The sequence below is a fragment of the Pteropus alecto genome, unplaced genomic scaffold, assembly GCF_000325575.1.
Source record: "Pteropus alecto unplaced genomic scaffold, ASM32557v1 scaffold191, whole genome shotgun sequence".
NCBI classification, from domain to species: domain Eukaryota; kingdom Metazoa; phylum Chordata; class Mammalia; order Chiroptera; family Pteropodidae; genus Pteropus; species Pteropus alecto.
The window spans coordinates 1,015,881-1,024,134 of record NW_006434181.1 but is presented as its reverse complement, the minus strand read 5'-3'; the positions used below and the strand labels follow the sequence as shown (position 1 = coordinate 1,024,134).

The following is an 8,254-nucleotide window of genomic DNA, read 5'->3' as shown; positions in this document are numbered from 1 at the left end:
AATGGGCAGAGGACCTGAACAGACACTTCTCCCTAGAGGACATACAAATGGTCAACAAATATTTGAAAAGATGCTCAACATCGCTAGCTATTAGGGAACTGCAAATCAAAACCACAATGAGATACCATCTCACACCTGTTAGAATAGCTGTAATCAACAGGACAACTAATGACAAATGTTGGAGAGGATGTGGAAAAAAAAGGAACACTCATACACTGCTGATGGGACTGCAAATTGGTACAGCCACTATGGAAAACAGGATGGAGGTTCCTCAAAGAACTAAGAATTGATCTACCACATGATCCCGCAATCCCTCGACTGGGTATTTACCCCAAAGACTTGAAAACCCATACCCGAAAAGATATTTGCACACTGACGTTCATAGCAGCATTATTCACAGTGGCCAGGGCATGGAAGCAACCAAAGTGTCCTACAACAGACAATTGGATAAAGAAGCCGTGGTACATATATACCATGGAATATTACTCAGCCATGAGAAGAGATGAAATACTGCCATTTGCAACAACATGGATGGACATCGAGATAATCGTGCTAAGCGAAATAAGCCAAACAGGAAAAGTTGAAAATCACACATCACTTATATGTGGGATGTAAAGCTAAAGCAACAGATGTACAGGACAAACAGAGACTCATGGACATGGACAATAGACTCTTCAATATCAGAGGTTAGAGGAGAAGGAGGGATGAAGGAAGTAGATTGAGTAAAAAAGGTCATTATGTGGTGATAAAAAGAAATTTAACTATGGGAGGGTAACACACAATACAATATATATATGCTCTACTGTACACCTGAAATTTACTGGATTTTGTTAACCAATGTCATACACAAAAAAGGAAATAATAATTTAAGAAAATAAAAATAATCAGCAAAAGAGAAATGTCACTAAAAAGGTAGTGGAAGAAGGGTACATTTTTATAAGTAGTCAAATACTGAGGTCTCTATGGCAAACACACATAATCAAAGAGGCAGGATGGTGAGTCAGAAAGAGCACTGAGCCACATTTCTACAGACTTAGATTAGCATGCTAGTAGCTGGGCCACCTGAGCACTCAGCCTCAGCTATCTCAGGTAGAAACAGAAATGGCTACCCTCTAATCCTACAGAGCTGCTGTTAGCACTAAATGAAATCCTATACAAGTTGTAAGCACTACAGAAATATTAAAAGCATTTAAAGACAAATATTGTGAAGAAAGATTTTGGAAAAACATTAATGCTCTTTAACAACCATCAACTTAATAGCACAGCTCTGAGAATTTAAGAGCAACTCTGAACCTGTGGGCTATCCAGATGACCCAGTGTTATTTCAGGGATCCCCAGATCTGTAAGTGCACAGAGAATTGTTGGCAGACTGATTAAATACCATATGTAAAAGGCACTATTTTTCATAAAGTATAGGTAGGTTGCTATAACTGGGTTTTTTAAAATCTCATTCATAGCAGCTTTGCCACGTACTCTCAAATAACAAACTGAAAGGTTTGTTAAATGGAAATAAATTTTTTTAATTACAATTACATACAAAGATTGGAAACCAATGATGTAATTATTTACTTCACAATGTAATTTTTAAAGAATCCCTAAACTGAGCTAGATGACTCCAGGAAAGCCAGTAGTAAAAAGTAAGCCATCTTTACTTGAAAGGGTACGGGAAATAGAAAAGCTTCTTCATTTTATCTGACAGCAGTCACACAAAGAAGCCCACTGAAGAGCAAATCAACGTCTGAAGTGATCAGACCTTCCTTAATATGCTTCCTCAGATTTGCTCTGTCCTGACAGCAAGCAGTCCTAGGCGACCAGGAAATGTAAAACAGAATCAGTCTGAGCTCCAAAACAGGGATGACATCACCAAAACAGAGAGCCCCACACAGAGCTTGAGGTCCCCTGCATTAAGTACTGCATCTTCAAGCAAATGAACAAGGCCAAAACAGTTGTCACCAATGGAACCAACACCCAAGCTTTCTTCCTTCCCTAAAGAGACATTTTGCAAGTAGCTATTCTTAAATTTGTTTCTGAAATCACAGCCTGGAGTACCAAAATTGAAACTAGTCAAAAACACTGCTAAAAATCTTGTTCTGATCTCACCCACATCACTTTTACTTTTGCTTCACAAATCACGATGATCACAATTACCATTAAGATATTTAAAAACAAATGCAAACTATTTTGCTGTGTTTAATGCCATATGTGGGAAAGAAGCAGAAAATGGAGGGAAGATGTGAGAGCAAAAAAACTTGAGAAACACATTGCAAAATGTTGCTGCAGCAAATTACAGACAGAGAAGCATGGAGATCTATCACATGGCATTAACAGGTAAGTGTTTGATAATACATAGGAATGTATGCCTGAGAAGACAATGACAACCTTACATGGTAGATAACAGTCAGCAGAAAGCTTCAGCCACAAAATAGGGTGGGGGAAGCAGTTAATTTTGGTCTCCTTCAGAGAATGACATCAGTGCCAAGGGGAACCACTATTTAGCCATACTCAGGAGGACTCCTCTCCTTATTAGAGGCGTGTCACATGTATACAAGTGTATGAGGCGAGCCCAGTGCACGTGACCTGACTCACTGCCTGAAATAACTTACATATAACTCCCAGTCCAATATCTGGTCAAATCATTCTTGGCCAGATGTGTCGAATTATACAGATGGAGGTTAGATAATTTACCACAGGAAAATGGTAAATATGTCAAACACGTGTGTGGTATGGGTTTGCTAACCTTTGCACAGAAAAGCTAATGTCTAATGTAAAGGTGAAAATGTCATTAGTGCAGATCTCTTCAGAAATTTATGAAAAGGTAATCAAATAACCAAAACCTTTTTGCTTCACTTGGCTGTGGAGAGGAAGTGAATTCAAAGCCACACTTTCCTATAGCAATGCTCTTTGATTATGAGGTTTGGGGGCCTAGTTCCAGTTGACACAAAAATAAAAATATCTGCCCAGGTGGTTGCTAAAAATTATCTGGAGAGATATACTAAAAGGACTATTTTTTGAATGCCTTCTCCTATATTCCTACATTCCACCCTTCTGTTTGTTTGCTCATGCAGTTCCACCACAAATGCAAAACACATCCTTTTTTAAAAGAGGAGCCAGACAGTTGTGGGAGATGGGTGGCATAAGGTTTTATCCAGGATGATACTGGTACTGTGAATGGCAGACACTACATTTCTTCATCAGCTAAAGAAAAAAAATCTAGCATGACAAATGTGTCTTTGCTCAAAGAGCACTGCAACAGCTAACATTTGTAGTGTAAAATGGCAGTGACATGAACTCCCTCCTGTGTGAACAAAAAAATGCCACCAGAGCAAAAGGAGAAAGAAGTTTAGAGTTGAAGAATACTCTTCAAAAGATCAATTAGAAACTGTGATATTATCTTCCACACTCTTCAAAAGCAAACCATACAAATGCTGTTGTTAAAATTAACAAGGCCTTCAAGTTAGCCAGAACACTAGACTTTCTGGATTACTACGGATTTACTTGCAGAGATGAGAAACAATTCCTCTTTTCGAAAGCCTCAATGTCAAGCCATTCCACAATGGAATTCCTGGCCATGTTCACTCACCATTTTTAAATTCCTTGAGGACAGGAAAAATGCCTATCTTCCTGAGTCAATATCCAGCCATGCCTGACACATGGTAGATTCTCAAAACATTTGATGAATGAATGAAAAGGTGCTCATCATTGCTCTCCTCTAAACTGAAATATTATTTAAGGCTACCATACTTATTACTCACTTAAATATATTAGGCTGGGTAGCACAGTTAAAAAATAAAAAAGAAATTAGAATACGACAGGGTTCTAAATATTAAGCTTTAGCTTGGATAGTATCTTCAAAAGAAGTACTCACAACTCACTTTCCAGTTTCTCGAGACTCAAATCTGAACAAACTCCCCCACGCCTGAAGAAAGAAATACACTAGAGCCCTGGTCAAGACAGCATAGAAGAAACAACACTCATTATTTTCAGAAGAAAAATATACCACCTGATCATAAGTCACCGAAGATAAAGTTGAAGACGAAGAAGTATCTAAGAAACAAAGTACATTGATTTCTAAGTTAAAATCATCTCATTTTTATGAAGGGATTGCATTCTGAAGACTTTAATGCAAGGGATGAGGAACTGGCTTTTTAAGTCTACATGGTAGGTTACAACATGGCAAAAAAATAAAGATTCCATCAAGATTCCCCAACCCTGGCACTAATATATAATACTTATAAAGTTATAAAGAAAGTGCAGTGTACTGAGAAATAACCCTCCAAGTTTTCATTTCAGGTATAATCTAATGGGTTCTTCAAAAAATATGACTCACATCAATGTACCTGAGATGATCTGAAGTGATGCTCAAATGAAACACTGAATAATAATCATCAAAGTGTCACTTTAAAAAAAACTATTGAAAACAACAAACTAACAAGACAAAAACAAAAGTTTAGTGGTTACCAGAGGGAAAGGGAGTAGGGGAGGAGATAGACAAGGGTAAAGGGGGTCGTGTATATGGTGACGGAAAAAATATAACTTTGGTTGGTGAACACACAAGGCAATGTACATATGACATATTATTATTGTACACTTGAAACCTATGATTTTATTAAACAATGACACCCCAATAAATTTAATGAAAAAATTCAGTTCACCAAAAACAAAAAAAGAAAACACTAAAATGAGACTTTATTAAACCATAGATGAGAAGTCATAAAGCTTAAGTCACAAAGAAGGGATAAGAGCCTGTTCTTTTGGAATCCAAAGAGAAAATACAGTATTTTCAACAGGAAAGAATCAGCTAGACACCTATGTACTAAGGTTTTAAGAAAAGTTGACATGGTAGAATTGCCAGGCCTGTTATTTGACAAAAGATTGAGATAACAAACATTTTCAAATCTAGTAAGTATTTTACTAGAATTCTAGAGCTCCTAATTTACTGACACTACACTACAAAAAGAAGTGTTAAAATTCAAAACCGAAAACAGAACATCTTGTGGCTTTAAGGCAGAACTAATGTTATCAGAGGTGGTTTTCAAATGACATACCTAGAAAGAAAGGAGGTGGAGAGAGGGAGAAGGGCAGACAGCAGGTGTCAAAAGATAAATCACAAGCTTCAGGAGAATCTGAAAGCAGTATAACCCAGAGACTGAGTACCACGCTCTGGAGTCTGACTGGGCTTGAATCTCTGCTACATTACTTATGCGTGACCTCTCTGTTCTTCGACTTCTCGATCTATAAATGGGCACAATAATGGTACTTCAGAAGGTGGTTCTGATAATTAAACATAATAATCTGTGCAAAGGTCTTTGCCAGGCTACCCAGTACACAAATGCTCAAAAGTTTGCTATTATTCTCAATTTTCCCACTTTTAGAAACTATTACGCAGTAAGAGGCCCCCAAGGCGGTTGGAATTCAAGCACATCTATACTGCCATCTTCTCTCTAGTAAGTTTACCATAACATATATATCTTAAAAAGTTCCCCATCTCCCAGAGCCAGAGGCGTGTCACATGAATACAAGTGTATGAGGCGAGCCCAGTGCACGTGACCTGACTCACTGCCTTGATTCAGTTGCTGTAAGGGAACCTCTCTCATTAACAGGGTTAGGCTGTTCAACTGAAGAAACAGATCGGAACGTGGCTCAGCCCTAAACGCCTTTTATCAAAGCCTGCGCGGATGGTGGCGCCTGGGTCACGTCCACCGACAGACACGGAACCTGGGGCTCTAGTCTAACACCCTCCGACTTGTCGCTCCAAGGAACTCAACCTGCTAGCGCGTCTCGCCAGCAAAGGGCCCCAGTGCCCGAGGGCCACCCAAGTCAGGACACCTTCCCCGGTCTCCGGTCTTGACGCCACCGGTAAATAAGGTGTCCGTGACCGCCAGCCCGGAGTCGGCAGCCCGGCCAGAGGTCAGACCCGGCGACATCTGACCTCTCCCAGGCCGGGACTGCTCCTGCGTCTTGAGTGACGCGAACATTACCCGGAGGCCCGGGCAGGCCCCAGAGCCTGCCGAAGAAAGAGATGACGTGAGGTCCCGACGACCGAGGGGCTGAGGAGAGGGGGATGGGGCCAGGCCGCCGACCGGGCTGGGCCCGCTCCTTACCTCGGCCGCTCCGAACGGGGCTTCGGGCCGGGCACGTCACGAAGGCTCCCGCTGAAGAGGAACTACAAGGCGAGGACAGGGGCAGAGAAGTCCAAGTTCCGGTTTCAGCGGACTCTTCGTCGCTCTCCAAGCTTCCAAAGCCGCCGCCACCACCGCCGCCTCGGGCTTTATGGCCAAGAATCCGGCTCCGCTCCCACTTCCGTCACTGCCACCGCCCCGAGCGGAAGTACCTGTCACGAGACGCTGCACGCCAAGGAGGAGCCCCGCCTCAATCCTGCGTCACGTTCTGGCCGCCTCTGGCAGGCCCGGATCACGTGCTACAAATAAGTCGGCTTCCATATGGTTGTCGCCATCATTGAGGCTCATGCAAGGAGCAGGACGGCGCCATGTTGAACCCAGAAACCGATTTCTCAGCTAACCCTTATTCTCTGGAAAAAGGAATGCCAGGGGAGAGAAAATGAGGGTAAACTGTACCTACCATTAGTGCCCCTCTCCAGAAGGCACTATCAGTCAACCAAGGAATCTGTGTGCCCTAGCTCTTCAGGATCAACAAAGTTTGCTCTAGAAAACTCTCTGAGTAATGGGAGACAAAACAGTGGTTATTTCACAAATTTACAGTGGGGTGAACAAGGGCAACCGTATTTACTGAGCACCTACTGTTCACCTATACTACACCTTTAGATTGTCTCCATTTGTTTTTCTTAACAACTTAAGAAAAGATTATTAGGCAAATAGATAACTGAGATTCGACACTGGTCACTTGACATAGCTCACACAGTAAATAGTAGAGCAGGGATGTGAACCAAGTATGTCTGATGCCAGGATCTGTGATCTTTCTAGTAAACTGAAAATGATTGCACCAGTGGTTTAGCAGGGTGATATAGACCCAGGTGAATAGACATTTGCTGAACAATGTCTAGCACAAGAGTGACTACTTGTAAGAACATTAATTTCATAAATTGTGGCCTAATATTTGGGTTTTTCGAACTCTAGCTCTGATGCTACTTGTAGAGCACAACTTTGCCCTTTTGGACTCCAGACAGCCTGCAGAGCCAGCAATCCCCTCCCCTGAGTTGTACATATTGTTTGATAAATTATACTCCTTGCATTATGGTTAAAAAAACTCTCTGTACTGTTGTCAACTTAAGAACATCCAAATCTGTAGAGAGATTTTTTAAATTAAGTTTATTGAGGAAATAGTGGGTAATACAATTATATAATTTTCAGGTGTACATTTGTACATAATTTGACATCTGTATATTGCGTGTTCACCACGCAATGTTCAATTTCCTTCATATATTTGATCTCTTTCACTCACTTCACTCGCCCTTTACCTTCTCTATATTTGACCCCTTTTAATCCACTACCTTCACCCTCTTCCCACACTCCCTACCCTCTGGTAACCACAAGCCTATAGTCCATGTCCATGAGTCTCTGTTTGTCCTGTACATCTGTTGCTTTAGCTTTACATCCCACATATAAGTGATGTGTGATTTTCAACTTTTCCTGTTTGGCTTATTTCGCTTAGCACGATTATCTCGATGTCCATCCATGTTGTTGCAAATGGCAGTATTTCATCTCTTCTCATGGCTGAGTAATATTCCATGGTATATATGTACCACGGCTTCTTTATCCAATTGTCTGTTGTAGGACACTTTGGTTGCTTCCATGCCCTGGCCACTATGAATAATGCTGCTATGAACGTCAGTGTGCAAATATCTTTTCGGGTATGGGTTTTCAAGTCTTTGGGGTAAATACCCAGTCGAGGGATTGCGGGATCATGTGGTAGATCAATTCTTAGTTCTTTGAGGAACCTCCATCCTGTTTTCCATAGTGGCTGTACCAATTTGCACTCCCACCAGCAGTGTATGCGGGTTTCTTTTTCTCTGCATCCTCTCCAACATTTGTTATTACTTGTCCTGTTGATTATAGCTATTCTAACAGGTGTGAGATAGTATCTCATTGTGGTTTTGATTTGCATTTCCCTAACAGTTAGTGATGTTGAGCATCTTTTCCTATATTTGTTGGCCATTTGTATGTCCTCTAGTCATATCATGTCTTTTGACCTTAAGTCCAATGCTCTTTTTTGGGTATATGTTCGATCCACTGAACAGTTACTAAGTACCAATTACTATAAAACTGCTCTATACGAC

General features: G+C 41.0%; 1 protein-coding gene across 1 annotated transcript in view; it reads right to left on the bottom strand.

The window, feature by feature from the left end:
• The window catches only part of RAB7A (RAB7A, member RAS oncogene family), an 81,085-nt gene extending 74,761 nt beyond the window's left edge, over positions 1 to 6,324 (bottom strand). Inside the window, exon 1 of the mRNA XM_006909039.3 lies at positions 6,102 to 6,324. The gene's annotated coding sequence lies outside the window, so the exon portion shown is untranslated. The remainder of the gene's footprint in view (positions 1 to 6,101) is intronic.
• Positions 6,325 to 8,254: the final 1,930 nt, after the last annotated feature.